Source organism: Pelophylax lessonae (genome assembly GCF_965119305.1).
Source record: "Pelophylax lessonae genome assembly, chromosome: 2".
Taxonomy (NCBI): domain Eukaryota; kingdom Metazoa; phylum Chordata; class Amphibia; order Anura; family Ranidae; genus Pelophylax; species Pelophylax lessonae.
In genome coordinates, this window is record NC_138769.1 from 265180560 (window position 1) to 265197147 (window position 16588).

The 16588-nt window shown below is 45.7% G+C and overlaps 1 protein-coding gene across 3 annotated transcripts in view; it reads right to left on the reverse strand.

The window, feature by feature from the left end:
• TMCC2 (transmembrane and coiled-coil domain family 2) overlaps positions 1-16588 on the reverse strand; it is a 248176-nt gene that overhangs the window by 126313 nt on the left and 105275 nt on the right. The window lies entirely within an intron of this gene.

Genomic DNA, 16588 nt, shown 5'->3' on the forward strand with positions numbered 1-16588 from the left:
CTGAAATTGTACAAAAACAGACAAAACTATATAGATATGGTGAATGTGGGCATAATATGCCAGGTAATATAGGTAAATGTCGGAATAGGTAAGTGCTTTAAAAAAGAATCAATTACTTTATTTGCTGGCTTATCTTTTATAACTTTACTACTACAGTATGTGTGTGCATGGTTGCAGATGTGTAAATAATGAGGGTAAATACAGAAAGATATACAATATACATATATATATATATTAGGGATCGACTGATTATCTGCAAAGCCGATATATCGAGGGCCGATATGCACTTTTCCCGATATATCGGAATTGGCCCTGGAGGTTAACGATATTGCCGATGTTTCGGGAAAGTGCATGTACCGGAGTGATGCCTGCAGCTAGAGGCATCACCCGGTACCAGCGTCCATAGCTGACGGTCGGCTGTCTTGTAATGACAACCGATGCAGCTGATAAGCCGCTTGGCTGTCATTACAAGGAGCGGGAGGGGACATCCCCTCCCTCCTGCCCCCTTCCGAGGCTCTCCCCATCCCACCAGGAGACCAGGGCAACCAGACTGCACGGCCGCCGAAGACCCGATCAAATCCGCATTCGGCTCTGATCGGTCTCCATGCAAAATCCCGGAAGTGATGTCATGAGTGACATCACTTCCCGGGTACTGTCTGGCGCCAGATTAAAAAAAATGACAGCATTCAAAACAGTCAAACTTGGCGTTTTGAATGCTTTTAAGTGCAGAGGAGGGATCCCTCCACAAAAGTACCTGTCAAAAAATAAATAAATGTTTTTAAATGTACAAAAATATCGGCCAATATCGGCCGATACCGATATGCAACAAAAACTGATATTGGTTGATCACTAATATATATATATATATATATATATATATATATATATATACAGCGGGTAAAATAAGTATTGAACAAGTCACCATTTTTCTAGGTAAATATACACTCTTAGCCACTTTATTAGGTACACCTTGCTAGTATCGGGTTGGACCCCCTTTTGCCTTTAGAACTGCCTTAATTGCTCATGGCATAGATTCAACAAGGTGTTGGAAACATTCCTCAAAGATTTTGGTTCATATTGACATAATAGCATAGCATCATGCAGTTGTTGCTGATTTGTCGGCTGCACATCCATGACGCAAAACACCCGTTCCACCACATACCAAAGGTGCTCTATTGGATTGAGATCTGGTGACTGTGGATGCCATTGTAGTACAGTGAACTCATTGTCATGTTCAAGAAACCAGTTTGAGATGATTTGAGCTTTGTGGCATGTTGCATTATCCTGCTGGAAGTAGCCATCAGAAGATGGGTAGACTGTAGTCATAAAGGGATGGACATGGCCAGCAAAAAATACTCAGGTAGGCCATGGTGTATAAATGATGCTCATTTGGTACTAAGGGGCCCAAAGTGTGCCAAGAAAATATCCCCTACACCATTACACCACCAGCCTGAATTCAAAAATCTGTTTAAGCCAGATTCTTACCCTACCATCCTAATGTCGCAGCTGAAATCGAGACTCCTCAGACCAAGCTATGTTTTTCCAATCTTCTATTGTCCAATTTTGGTGAGCCTGTGCGCATTGTAGCATCAGTTTCCTGTTCTTAGCTGACAGGAGTGGCACCCACTGTGGTCCTCTGCTGCTGTAGCCCATCAGATTCAAGGTTCAATGTGTTGTGAGTTTAGAGATGGTATTCTGCATACGTTGGTTGTAATGAGTGGTTGTTTGAGTGTTTGTTGCCTTTCTATCATCTCAAACCACTCTGTCCATTCTCCTCTGACCTCTGAGATCACAAGGCATTTTCGTACACACAACTGTCGCTCACTGGATATTTTTTCAGACCATTCTCTAAAAACCCTAGAAATAGATGGTTGTGTGTGAAAATCCCAGTAGATCAGCAGTTTTTGAAATACTCAGACCAGCCCGTCTGGCACCAACAACCATGCCACGTTCAAAGTCACTTAAATTCCCTTTCTTCCCCATCTGATGCTCAGTTTGAACTTCAGCAAGTCGCTTTCACCACATTTAGATGCCTAATTGCATTGAGTTGCTGCCATGTGATTGGCTGATTAGCAATTAGTGTTACCAAGCAATTGAACAGATGTACCTAATAAAGTGGCTGGGGAGTGTACTTCTAAAGGTGATATTGAAATTAAACTTTCACCACATGTTGGTAACAACCCATGCAATCCATACATACAAAGAAACCAAAACAAATAAGTTCAGAAATTAGGTTAAAGTATAACTAAATGCAAAACTTCTTTTGCAGTTTAGGATAGAGTGGAGAGGAATAAAAACATTTGTCAGTTTGTATTGCTGTCTGTATCCCTGTTAAGGAGATGTACCCTCTCTATATGTCCTGTTTACCTGTTTGAAAGTGAAAGTAAAATAAAATTCCAACTTTTTGGGTTGTCCCCAGAAAAGTAATAGAGGGAAAATCTTCCAATGGGGACACTAGTTCTGGCGACCTGGAGGTCTCCAAGAAATTCCATTAATTTGCAGGGATTTCCTCCCACTTCCTGTTTGGCTATGGGACAGGAAGTGAAGGAAATCTCCACATTGGGACACAGATGGTGAAAAAACATCTGACAGGGGTTTTAGCCCTCCCTTACTCAATCCAAAATGGAAATATAGATTGCCTATGGTTCTACTTTAAGTGTAATAAAATGGAATGACAGAGAAAAAATGGGGTTTTGATGTTCATTGATGGACACAGCTCCTTATCTTCTTGACCATTGGGTTACACTGCCCCCTACAGGAGTAGGACACTAGGCAGGAAAAAGCTTGACTACGCCTATGGGACAGTCCAAGGGGGTATACTCCCACTCTCAGCTATAGGCAGTTTTGTTACAAGCAGTGTCAGAAGAAAGCCAACTCCACAGAGGGGTGGATGCTGTGTCTGTCAATGAACATCAGAGAAATGGATTTTACGGTGAGTCAAAAATCCCATTTTCTCTTTTGTTCATTGACGGCCACAGCTCCTTATGTTCTTGACCATACCTCAAACATGAGGGATGGGAACAGCAAGAAAAAAAATTCCCAAGGCTAAACCGTAACCAACCAGGTAACATGGAGCTCAACCATAAACAACTGGAGCGCATCTGAAAAAAAAAAAACAAAAAAAACAAAAAACAATACACCCTCAAAGAGGATCAGGTCCTCTAAACAGCAGCCTGCAAAACCTTGCGGCCAAATAAAGCATCCACAGATGCCAACACATCCACCTTATAAAACTTTGTGAATGTGTGCACAGACGACCAGGTGGCCGCCTTGCAAACTTGCATTACTAACGCCTGATGACGGAAGGCCCAGGAAGCACTAACCGCCCGAGCAGAGTGTGCCTTAATAGGGAAAAGAGGAACCTGACCCTTAATTGAATAAGCCTGAATCGCTGTCTGTCTGATCCATTTGGAAATGGTCGCAGCAGAAGCAGCCAACCCTTTTCGAGGTCCATCCGTGAATACAAATAGTGAGTCTGACTTCCTAAAAGACTGTAGCTGCCAGGTACACCCTGATTGCCCAAACCACATCCAGGGAATGCAAGGCAATTTCCTTAGGATGTTTAGGCCTGGGACATAGGGAAGGCAACACAACGTCTTCATACAAATGGAAATCAGAGACAACCTTTGGAAGAAACGACGGGCAGGGACAAAGAACCACCTTATCCCTGTGAACCACCAGGTAAGGTGAACGACAAGACAACCCTGCCAGCTCTGACACCCTGCAATCAGAAGTAATAGCCACCAAAAAGGCCACCTTCTGGGACAGCGTAAGCAGGGGGACCTTCCGAAGACTTTTGAAAGGAGGTTTCTGAAGAACTGACAGCACCAAATTGAGGTCCCACGGCAGCAATGAAGACTGCACTGCAGAAGCCAAGTACCGAGCTTCCTGGAGAAAGGTAGGCACCAAGGAATGTGTGGCCAATGGACGCTGAAAGAAAACGGCTAAGGTCGAAACCTGGCCCTTGATGGTACACAAGGCCAGGTGCTACTCAACCCCCCGTTGGAGGAAAGCAAATACCTGAGCCACCGAAAAGTTGCAAGGGTGAACCCCAGGAGACTCACACCACGCAATGTACGTCTTCCAAGTACAATGGTAGATCTTCCTAGAGGTAGATTTTCCAGCCTTTAACAGGGTAGGAATCACCGATTCAGACAAGCTTCTATCCTTCAGCACCTGGCTTTCAACAGCCAAGTCGGTAAAGCCAGCAACTGTAAAGCAGGACGGAAGATTAGCCCTTGGGACAGCATATCTTCCCTGAGAGGAAGTATCCAAGGAGCATCGGCGACCAGCTGTACCAGATCGGCGTACCAAGACCGGCAAGGCCAGTCTGGAGCCACCTCAATGACCGGAATCCCTTCCACCTCAATCCTGCACAGGAGTCTTGGCAGGAGTTTGAGAATGGTGAAGGCGTAAACCAGACGATACTGACTCCAAGAGGCCACTAAGGCATCTGTGGCATTGATTAATTGATTAGAGTATCCTGAGAAAGTGCCACAAACCTCTGTACCTTCCTGTTGAGATGAGAGTCCAACAGGTCCACCTAGGGAGTACCCCACTGGGGACACAACTGATGAAACACCTCCGGATGAAGCGTCCATTCCCCCTGATCCAACACCTGTTGACTAAGGTAATCCGCTTGCCAATTTTCCACCCCTGGAATGTGTACAGCAGAGAGGGCTGGAACAAATTGTTCTGCCCACCTTAGAGTGGTACTAGAGGGTACTTCCCGAGCTGCCAGGGCACTTCTTATGCCCCCTTGGTGATTGACATAGGCCACGGCTGTGGCATTGTCCGATTAAATTACACCCCTAAAGACAAATTGTCCAATGATCCAGACAAAGTCTGATCGCTCAGAGTTCCAGTACATTGATTGGCAGTCTGGACTCTGGAAGAATCCAGACCCCCTGAGCACAATCTGTGACGAGGATGCCTCCCCACCCGGACAGGCTGGCATCAGTAGTGACAACCGTCCAGTACAGGGGGAGAAAGGATTTTCCCTGTTAAAGTGCTGGAGAATGAAGCCACCAGATCAGGGACCCTCTCGTACCCCGGTTAAAAAGGATCAGATTGTCTAGAGACTGAGGATTCTTGTCCCATTTCACCAGGATCTCTTTTTGCAGAGATCTCATGTGGAACTGTGCAAAAGGAACCGCATCGAAGGTAGGCGCCATCAGGCCCAGCACCTACATGCAAGGAGGGATGACCGTCTGCTGGACAACAGAAGCTAAATTGCCTCCTGCAATTTCTGGAGTTTTTCCTTTTTCCAGAGGAAGAACCGCTCTGGCTGAGACCGAGTCCAGAGTCAGACCCAGATAGTCCAGTCATGTGGATGGAACCAGAGTAGACTTGTGAAGGTTCAGAATCCAAACAAACTCCCTCAGTGTTCGCAGAGTAATCTTCAAGTTGTCCATCAGAGCAGTTGGAGATTCCGCTCGCAGAAGAAGATCATCTAGGTACCCCAGTACCACGATCCCCAGCACTTTCGCGAAGGCCCAATGAGCGGAGGCGAGACCAAGGGGTAACGTCACAAACTGATAATGCTCCCCGCCTACGGCAAAGCCGAAGAAGTGCTGGTGAACGGCACATATTGGATTGTGAAGGTAGGCGTCCTTGATGTCGATAGAAGCGAGAAAATCCTTCCTGGTGTAGGGACGCCACTACCATGCTAATGGACTCTATTCAGAACTTCTGTACCCGCATAAAGCAGTTTAGCACCTTGAGGTCCAGATTTGGACGTGCCTTGAAGTGTAAACGGGTTTGAGTAAAACCCCTGAAAACATTCAGAAGTCGGAATCGGGACAATCACCCCTTGAAGTAACAAGTCTTGCACTGCTGAAAGGGACCCTCTAAGCGATCTGGGGACAAGCGCAGGTTGGAAGGGAAGAACCTTTCCGGAAGATAAGGCCGAAACTCGATCTTTTAGCCAGGAGTGAATGACTTTGTGGATCCACTTGTCCTGTACCAGGGAGGTCCACGAATCTGGAAACCAGCGAAGACGTCCCCCCACCCCAGATATGGGTGAGGGTGCCCCTTCGGGAAGCCTTGTCCGCAAGTCTGGAAGAGCCCGCTTGTGGCTTGCCAGACAAGTTCCTCTTGGAACCTCCGGTGGAGGCCCTGAAGGACTTAGATCCCTTGTCTTGAGACCCTGAAAGGCCTCTTATGGGCCAAGAAGAATGGCCCCCGTCTACGACAGGGCTCCTTGCCCTTGGAAGCCTGCGGAAGGAGAGTAATCCTCAACCGGAACTAAGGTGGCTTTATTTAACCTGGAAACCGGCTAGTCCACTACAGGTGGGACCGTCCACTGCATCGCAAAACGCTTAGGGCCTGCAAAAGTGCGTTTTGGACAACCCCACTGTTTTGTGACAAAATGATCATAGTAAGCAGGAAAGGGGAATGCCCTCGCCATGTTGGAGGGCCTGTTGGTGTTAAAAGGGACAAGCGCCTCCGACACAGCATCAGCCGCATCCTCCATCTTTAAAGTTTCACGCACTGACACAATCAGCGCATCCACCAGCGCATTTTCATTCGCGGCTAGAGGAGCAGAGGAATCATCCTCACTATGTGAGCAGGCAGGGTGCGTGGACACAGACCCAGAAAGGTAACTCGCATCTGTGGCGGCCAAATCAGATCCAGGATCTGATGAGCTAACTATTAAACACGCTAACTAAAATTTATTTAATGCTTCGTACAAAATCCTTTGTTGGTAATAACAGCTTCAAGACGCCTACTGTACAGAGAATTTAGTTGCATGCATCAGGTGTGAATTTGGCCCATTCTTCCACACAGTCTTGAGGGTTTCGGGGCTTTGATCTTTAGTTCTTTCCATAGATTTTCTATTGGTCTCAAGACATGTGATTGGTTGGGCCATTCTAGCAGCTTTGTTTTGTTTCTTTAAAACCAACTGAAAGTTTCCTTGACTTTGTGTTTGGGATCATTGTCTTGCTGAAATGTCCACCCTTGATTCATCTTCATCGTCCTGGAAGATGGCAGCAGCTTTTCATCAAGAATGCCTTAGTACATTTTTTCCATTCATCCTTCCTTTAATGATATGACGTTATACTGTGGCAGGCAGCCGCTCCTGCGCAAACCGCCGTAGGTATATGTCGGTTGCGCGCAGGCAGCTAGACGGGGAGGGCAGCTAGATGGGGAGGGCACCGCCGGCGGTGCGCTCCCTCCCCAGCTCATCAGTGGGGAAGCCGATGCAAGGGGCAGGCGGCTCCGACTGCCGCCTGACACCCGCGATTGTTCCCCGCTAAGAGAGAAGGATGGGCAGCTGTTGTAAACACAGCTGACCATTCTTCTCCCTGGAATGATCACAAAGCTCCTGTGATCCTTCTATATAGGAATACAGGTCTCTGTGATCATTTCACAAGCCATGCCCCCACAGTTAGAAACACGCCCCTAGGTACACATTTAACCCCTTGACCAACCACGGTGTTAACCCCTTCCAGTAACCCCTGCCAGTGTCCTTATTACAGTAACAGTGCATATTTTTAGCACTGATTACTGTAGTAATGTCACTGGTCCCCCCAAAAGTGTCAAAAATGTCAGTCTGTCCATCACAATGTCGCAGTCCCACAAAAAATCGCCGATCGCTAGTAAAATTTCCCTGAAGAAGCTATTTTGGCGAAACCAGTCAGAAATTGATGTATAATAACATATATATTCATTTTTTTACGTGGACATGCTAAGTCCTGATTAATGTGAATGTGATTTTATTTATATTGTACAAAATAAAGTTGATATATTTTAGAATACTTGATGATTATCTCTCAAAATCAATTTTGTTCAGAGTACCGTTAAAGTCCCACATTCCAAATCCTTTTCTTCTATGGATTGTACTGGATTTTTTACTTACCGTAAAATCCTTTTCTCTGAAGTTCATTGACAGACGCAGCTTCATATCTTCTTGAGCATTGGGTTATGCTGCCCCCTACAGAAGTAGGACACTAAGCAGGAAAAAGCTTTCACCACGCCTATGGGGCTGTCCCTGCAGGCATTACCCCACACACTCTGCTACAGCCCACATTTTCATTACAAGAAGTGTTTAGAAGACAAAAACCCCATTCCACTCATAATTAGAGGGACAGGTGCTGCGTCTGTCAATGAACCTCAGAGAATAGTATTTTACGGTAAGGAGAAAATCCAGTTTTCTCTATCGTTCATTGACAGACGCAGCTTCATATCTTCTTGACCATTGGGACATCCCAAAGCAGTATTTGCATGAGGGGTGGGAAAAACAACGCAGAAAAGAACATAATTCCCCAAAGGCTAAACTTAGCCAACCAGGTAACATGGAGCTCAACCAGAAACAACTGGAGCTCACCTAGAAACAACATACACCCTCAAAAGAGAAAATTTTCTCTTTTAGACAGCAGCCTGCAAAAACCTTGCAGCCAAAAGAGGCATCTGAAGATGCCAACACATCTACCTTCTAGAATTTTGTAAACGTGTGCACCGACGACCAGGTTGCCGCCCTGCAAACTTGCATCACTGACTCCGGATGGCGAAAAGCCCAAGAGGCACTCAGCACTCTAGTAGAATGCTCCTTCACCGGGAAAGGAGGAACGTGATCCTTTAGTGAATAAGCCTGAACCACCGTCTGCCTGATCCATTTGGATATGGTCGCAGCAGACGCAGCCATTCCTTTACCCGGTCCTTCGGTAAGGCCAAAAAGAGAGTCCGATTTCCTGAAAGAATCAGTAGTTGCCAGGTAAACTCTAATTGCCCGAACCACATCCAAACAATGCAAAGCAAATTCCTTGGAACGCTTTGGCTTAGGACAGAGTGAAGGCAGCACAATGTCTTCATTCAAATGGAAATCAGAAACCACCTTAGGAAGAAATGTATGATTAGATCGAAGTACCACTTTATCTCTGTGGACCACCAGATAAGGTGAACGGCAAGACAACGCCGCCAATTCAGACACCCTGCGGGCAGAAGCAATGGCCACCATAAGGCAACCTTCTGAGATAATGTAAGCAGGGGAATCTCCCTAATGTTCTCAAAAGGAGGATTTTGAAGAATGGATAACACCAAATTCAAATGCCATGGAGGCAACGGGGGATCGCCTCAGAAGCGCCATATGACGCACACCCTGAATAAAAGTGCGAATCAGGGCATACGTAGCAAAAGGACGTTGGAAAGAAATAGCCAAAGCCGACACTTGGCCTTTGCCCAAAGCCAAACGCTGTTCAACCCCTTTTTTGAAGAAAAGTCAAAACACTAGCTACTGAAAACAAGCGATTCCCATCATGAAATGTACGATTTCCACATACAATGATAGATCTTCCTGGAAGTAGACTTCCTGGCCTTCAATAGTGTGGGAATCACAGAGTCAGAAATACCTCTATCCTTCAGTACCTGGCTTTCAACAGCCACGCTGATAAAGCCAGTGACTGTAAAGCAGGATGGATGATCGGCCAACCTTACCAGGTCTGTGTACCAAGAACGGCGAGGCCAGTCTGGGGCCACTAGAATGACCAGAATCCCTTCCACCTCTCCAGCAGCTTCGGCAGGAGTTTCAGCGGAGGGAATGCATCAGCAGCTTCGGCAGGAGTTTCAGCGGAGGGAACGCATAGATCAGCCAATACTGACCCCAAGGAGCTACCAGTGTGTCTGTGGCATCGGCCAGAGGATCCCTTGACCTGGCCACAAATCTCTGAACCTTCTTGTTGAGTCGAGAAGCAAACAGGTCGAAATTGGGTGTCCCCCACCGGACACACTGGAAGTGAAACACCTCCGGGTTTAGAGACCACTCCCCCTGATCCAACACATGACGAATCAGGTAATCCGCCTGCCAGTTCTCCATTCCTATTTAGAAAACGGCTGCCCATGCATTACAATGAAGAGATTCTGACATTAATGCAGGGCAAGACTACAGCAAAATGGCGGCCCCCAAGGCACGCCATGTGGTCTCCAGGACCCCCGAGGGGGGGGGTCAACAGACAAAGGCATCGGATGGTCCCCAGCAGGAAAACCCTACCAGAAAAAGGAGGGGGGGGGGAGCTGAGGGGGGCCTGGTATACCCAAGAGGCCAGGGGAACCGAGGGATATCCAAGGGTTCGACTATTCCGTGGAGGGGGCCCATGTCCACACCGAGACCGCCAGAGAACTGGGGGGGACACTTACTCACCATACCACGATATCAGGTGGGCGCCACTCCAAACAGACTACCTCCCACCCGGGATGGGGGTGCTGCCAGCCAAGGAGTATGCTGCAACTCAGGGCATTTCAAGTCGTTCGCATCCACGGGCTCCTCCTTGTCCAATGGGGCTCTGTCGTGGCGAGGTCTGGTGCAGGACTATATCCTGCTCATGCTCGCTGGCCAAGCTGGGAGACCTTAAGGATCTAAGGATCTAGAATATTGTGGCGTGCATTTGTATTCCGCCCCCCCCTGAGTAAATACTTTGTAGAACCACCTTTCACTCCAATTACAGCTGCAAGTCTTTTTAGGTATGTCTCTTCCAGCTTTTCAGGTCTAGAGAGTGACATTGTTGCCCATTCTTCTTTGCAAAATAGCTCAAGCTTTGGATGGAGAGCGTCTGTGAACAGTCATTTTCAAGTCCTGCCACAGATTCTCAATTGAATTTAGGTCTGGACTTTGACTGGGCCATTCTAAAACATGAATATGATTTGATCTAAACCACAAAATTATAGTTCTGGCTGTATGTTTAGGGTCATTGTCCTTCTGGAAGGTGAACCTCCTCCCCAGTCTCAAGTATTTTACAGACTCTAACAGGTTTTCTTCTAAGATTGCCTTGTATTTGGCTCCATCCATCTTCCTATCAACTCTGACCAGCTTCCCTGTCCCTGCTGAAGAAAAGCCCTACCACATGATGCTGTCACCAGCATGTTTCACGTGAGAATGGTGCGTTCAGGTTGAGGTGCATTATTAGTTTTCAGACACACATAGCGTTTTGCTTTTAGGCCAAAAAGTTCAATTTTGGTCTCATCTGACAAGAGCACCTTCTTCCACATGTTTGTTCTGTCCCCACATGGCAAACTGCAAACGTGACTTCTAATGGCTTTCTTTTAACAATGGCTTTCTTCTTGCCACTCTTCCATAAAGGCCAGATTTGTGGAGTGCACAACTAATAGTTGTCCTGTGGACAGATTCTCCCACCTGAACTGTGAATCTCTGCAGTTCCTTCAGAGTTACCATGTTTAGGTGGACCGCCATGCCTCGGTAGGTTTGCAGTTGTGCCATAATCTTTCCATTTTCGGATGATGGATTAAACTGTGCTCCTTTAGATGTTCAAAGCTTTGGATATGTTTTTCTCCACAACTTTATCCCTGACCTGTCTGGTGTGTTCCTTGGCCTTCATGATGCTGTTTGTTCACTAAGATTCTCTAACAAACCTCTGGGGGCTTCACAGAAGAGCTGTATTTATACTGATTTAAATTACACACAGATGGACTCTACTAATTAGTTGACTTCTAAAGGCAATTGGTTCCACTAGATTTTAGTTATGGGTATCAGAGTGAAGAGGGCTGTTCAGCCCTCTATACTCTGATACCCATCAGAGTAAAGAGGCATTTTTGATACCTAAATGCACGCCACACTTTTTAGATATTTATTTGTAAAAAAAATGTAAAACCATTTAAAAATTTCCTTCCACTTCACAATTATGTGCCACTTTGTGTTGGTCTATCACATAAAATCCCAATAAAATACATTTACGTTTTTGGTTGTAACATGACAAAATATGGAAAATTTCATATATAGTATATATTACAGTATAACAATCCCAGGACAGGTACATAAATACTGTCAATCTGGCAATGTACAGGGTTACAGTGTACTGGTCTGCGATCATGAAAATACAGTAAATATCTTTCACTTTCAATGTTAACAGATGGACTGAGGAGTTCAGATGTCTTCTGAGAACAAACAGCACCGGCATGAAGATCTAATCCATATTTTCACTGACTTAACAATTTATGTTGGCTCCTTATGGTGCCTTTTTAGAAGTGCAGCACTTAGGTAATGAAACTCAATAGATATAGTTAATTATGATTATTAGCTGACAAACAACTACATTTGGAATGTCTTAAGTACCCTTACATGGCAATAAGATCCCAGGCACATCAATCCCCAGTGTAGATCTACATCTTAAAGGGATGTAGAAAAAATGAAAGCTTGTATGTTTTAAAAAATAAAATTGGTTTATTGCACATGGCAATATGGGAAGTGTGAGAGACATATCTTGGAGATTAACATCCTCACAGGTCAAAAGTAGGAAGAGCAGAGTAAAAAATGTCCCAGATTTTTAACAGTTCTTCTAATGTAAATCATCATTTACAGCCTCCTGATTGGCTAGGTCATCAGACATCCTCCAGGTATAAAGAGGATATATCACAGGACGTTTATAAGTCTTTTTAAAGTTCCCAGGGGACCCATGAACACATAGCACATGATTAAATTCAAATCTGTCCAATGGTTTAGAAATAAAACCACATTTTTATTTCTGTCAATGCTGGCTGAAGCTCCACCCTATGCTGCAGCTCAATATATGGGCATTCCCATGGGAGGGGGGGGGAGACACAGCCAGCAATGAAGTCACTCCTTCCCTTCATTCTGCATCCCACTATCTCTTGTGAAGCCCTGTTCCTCCTTTGCCACGTATATTATACTGAAAGGAAAAAAGGAAATGGTCCCACAACTGAGCCCTCCCGCTTTCAGAGGAAAGTACACATGTAACCATCGGCTTGTGTTATTGTGAAGGATAGCGATGGAAAACACAGGCCTTTAACAACACGCAACCTTCTACTACACAAATATTTATAGTGCAGTCTCCAGTGTAGTAGATGGCTGTGTGCTGTTGTGGGCTTGTATTTTTGCGAATTATCAGAGTTGCTCTCTAGCACTGTCATTCACATCATAAGCTGAAAGTTACATGTATTCTCCTCTAAAAAGCACATAGTGATGGATGGACTCGGCTCTGAGATCTGACTCAGGTGTGGGATCATTAGCAAAGGCAGCAGAGGAGGCACAGGTTTTTACAAGAGATGGGGATGGGTGGATTGCAAAGGTTTGTCCTGGCGACGTTCAGAGGAGGCAGGGAGATCGCTGTTCGGCTTTGTGTGCACTGTCTGCTAGGCATCCCCTCCTCAGTATGCTGTCAGTCAAAGGCAATGATATTTCCATTGCTAAGCGTGATCAGACAGTGGTGAACCAAGCTGTCGGACCACACTGCTCAGCAGCCACTGAGTGAGATTTGAGTAAGATAAAATGTTACATGCACTGGGTCCTCTGGGGTATCAAATAGACTTTCACACTTCTGGTGAAACATCTTCTTTAACCACTTAAGGACCGCACACTGTACATATACTGCAGCAGGGCATCATGTACATATACGTGATTTTGCTTTAATGCTCTAGGGGGCGCGTGCGCCACCAGTGCCACGATCCCAGCGGCTGTGATCGTCACCGGCCTCCCGCAATTGTCCAGGAGACTGACAGAATGGCCACCTGCCTATATAAACAAGGCAGAAGGCTGTTCGGTCAGACAGGAAGGGAGAGATTGTGTGTTCCTAGTAACTAGGAACACAGATTTCTCTCTTACTACAGTCAGTAAAGTTCCAGTACAGTTAGAAAACACTCCTTAGGAACACAACCCCTTGATCGCCCCTGATGTTAACCCCTTCCCTGCCAGTGTCATTAATGCAGTAACGGTGCATATTATATAGCAATGATCACTGTATTGGTGTCACTGGTCCCCAAAAAGTGTCAATTAGTCTCAGATTTGTCCGCCGCAATGTCGCAGTCCCGCTGATCGCTGCCATTACTAGTAAAAACAGTAAAAAAATAAAAAGTCCATTAATCTATCCCATAGTTTGTAGACGCTATAACTTGATTGGCGTAAACCAATCAAAATACACTTATTGGGATTTTTTTTTATCAAAAATATGTAGCAGAATACATATTGGCCAAAATTGATGAAAAAAAGTTAGATTTTTTTAATTTTTTTATTGGGAATGTCTTATAGCAGAAAGTAAAAAATATAGTTTTTGTTTTTTTTTTTTTCAAAATTGTCTTTCTTTTTTGTTCATAGCGCAAAAAATAAAAAACGCAGAGGTGATCAAATATCATCAGAAGAAAGCTCTATTTGTGGGGAAAAAATGGACTTCAATTTTTTTTGGGTACAGCGTCGCACGACCGCACAATTGTCAGTTAAAGCAACGCAGTACCGTATCGCAAAAAATGGCCTGGTCATTAGGGGGTAAAACCATCCAGAGCTGAAGTGGTTAATGATACCGTTCTAGCACACAAGAGGGCACACAACCCTAGTGCACTACCCCACAGTATTTATTAAAAAGTCATAATAGATAATACTCACAAATATATGAATAAAAATCATTCATGTTCATTCTTTTGTCCATTTTTTTTTTATATTAAAGGCTTTAGGACAACCCCAGTCCTAGAGGGTAGCAAGGCTTGAAGTGATGACCCCTGTGCCATGAAGTACCATCTATACCAGCTGTAATTAAATTGCAGCCCATGGTCACAACATAGACCGAGCGACGCTCCTGTGTGGACCGTCAGGCCGCCAGTGTACAGTGCCACATCCCCACTCCTACGTTCAGCAGTCATTTGTTGCTTGGATTGCGGGTGTCCCTGCAACCAAAAAGGTCGCGTTTGCGGCCCTGCTGCTCGTTATCTTGGGGCTCCCGGCTCTCACTCGGCCGGCCACGAGGTATGATGGAATATGCCCCTTCAGCAAGTCTCCCGACGCAGCTCTCACTCCCTGCAGCTTGTTACCTCTGCTGGCTCCCGCTCCCTGCCTGCCTCAGGGTATGTGGGGCACAAGATAGGCACATTTTTCTCTTAAGGGACACACTAATGAGCACATTTAATGTAAGTGTAGCACCCTCCTAGTCAGGTTCTAGGTAGTTAGGCCTGTTACATGTGTCCAGGTCTGATTCACCTGGTCTGAGGGAGTGTCCCCACTGTATCCAATACCCGGTGACAGACAGGCTTTTGTGGCAGTCCCAGTGGGAGGGCACAGCAGTGGTGCATCCTGGGATTGACCCATAAAAGCCAAGGGCACATGTGACAGGGGGTCTTTGGGTGGGAAGCCAAGTCCCAGAAGGAGGGCACAGCTGTGTCTCCTTCTGCAGCTGGGAAAGGTGGTCACAGGCAGTCGGCCTGGTGAACCTGAAGGTGTTGCTGAATGCAGAAATCCAGTGGATGCTGACAAGAGGAGTTTGGCGCAAAGGTGACTCTGGAAAAACAGTGTCCGTGAGTACAGAGGAACTTGCTCAGGGGTCTACCAGGAAGGGGACCACTCCGGAAGCTAGGGTCAGCGGACAGGTGTCAGCACACCAGCATTGAGAGTAAAGAGGGTGCCAGTTTTAGAACCCTGAAGAGTGTAACTAAAACAGGAACTTTTCTAAACATTTTCACCTTAGTGGCAGGGTGAAGCAGCGGCCTTGCTGCACACACTACAGCTAGTTATCCCGAAGATTGTGCATAGTTCATAGTTGGGAGTATCCCACTCCTATCCCAGTTCCAAATACAATACACAAAAAATCAAATCCCCTGGACTGTGTACTGACTGAGCCAAGGACTTAAAGTGTTAAGAATTTGCCGGTTTTTGCTAAGGGTAACCCAGGGGAGTCTGCTTCAAGAAGCTCCCAAGGGAGTAGTGCTACATAAGGTTCACTAATGGGCACAACAAAAAGTGCCCATCAGTGTGACCCTTAACATAAAATGTGCCCATCACTGTGCCCCTTAACCTAATATATGTCCATCAGTGTGCCCCTAACATAAAATAAGGGGCATTCTGATGGGCACATTTTATGTTAAGGTTCACTCTGATGGGCACATTTAATGTTAAATTTCACTCTGATGGGCATATTTTAAGTTAAGGTTCACTCTGATGGGCACATTTATTGCTAAGGTTCACTCTGATGGGCACATTTATTGTTAAGGTTCACTCTGATGGGTACATTTTATGTTAAGGGACACGTTTATGGGCACATTTTATGTTAAGGTGCACGCTGATGGTCACAACAAAATGTGCCCATCAGCATGGCCCCTTACATAAATGTACCCATCATAATGACCCTTAATATAAAATAAGGGGCATGATGATGAGCACATTTTATGTTAAAGGGGCATGCTGATAAGCACATTTTATGTTAAGGGGGCACACTGATGGGCACATATGTAAGTGGGGTCACGTTAATGGGCACATATTATATTAGGGTGGCATGCTGATGAGCACATATTATGTTAGGGAGGCACTCTGATGGGGACACCTGATGGGATGGGGACACCTGATGTAAGAGGGCAGTGTGATGGGAACACCTGATGTAAGGTGGCACTGTGATGAGGACACCTGATGTAAAGGGGCACTCTGATGGGGACATCTGATGTAAAGGGGTACTCTGAAGGGGACAATTGATATAAAGGGGTAGTCTGATGGGGGCACCCAATGTAATGAGTTACTATGGTAGGGGCACATGATGTAAGGGGGAGCACTATTGGGGACATTTACATTTACAGAGTATTACCAGAGTGTGTGGAGGAAACAGTAAAAAAAACGCTAGAGAGCGCGGCTTGCACCAAAAAAAAAGGA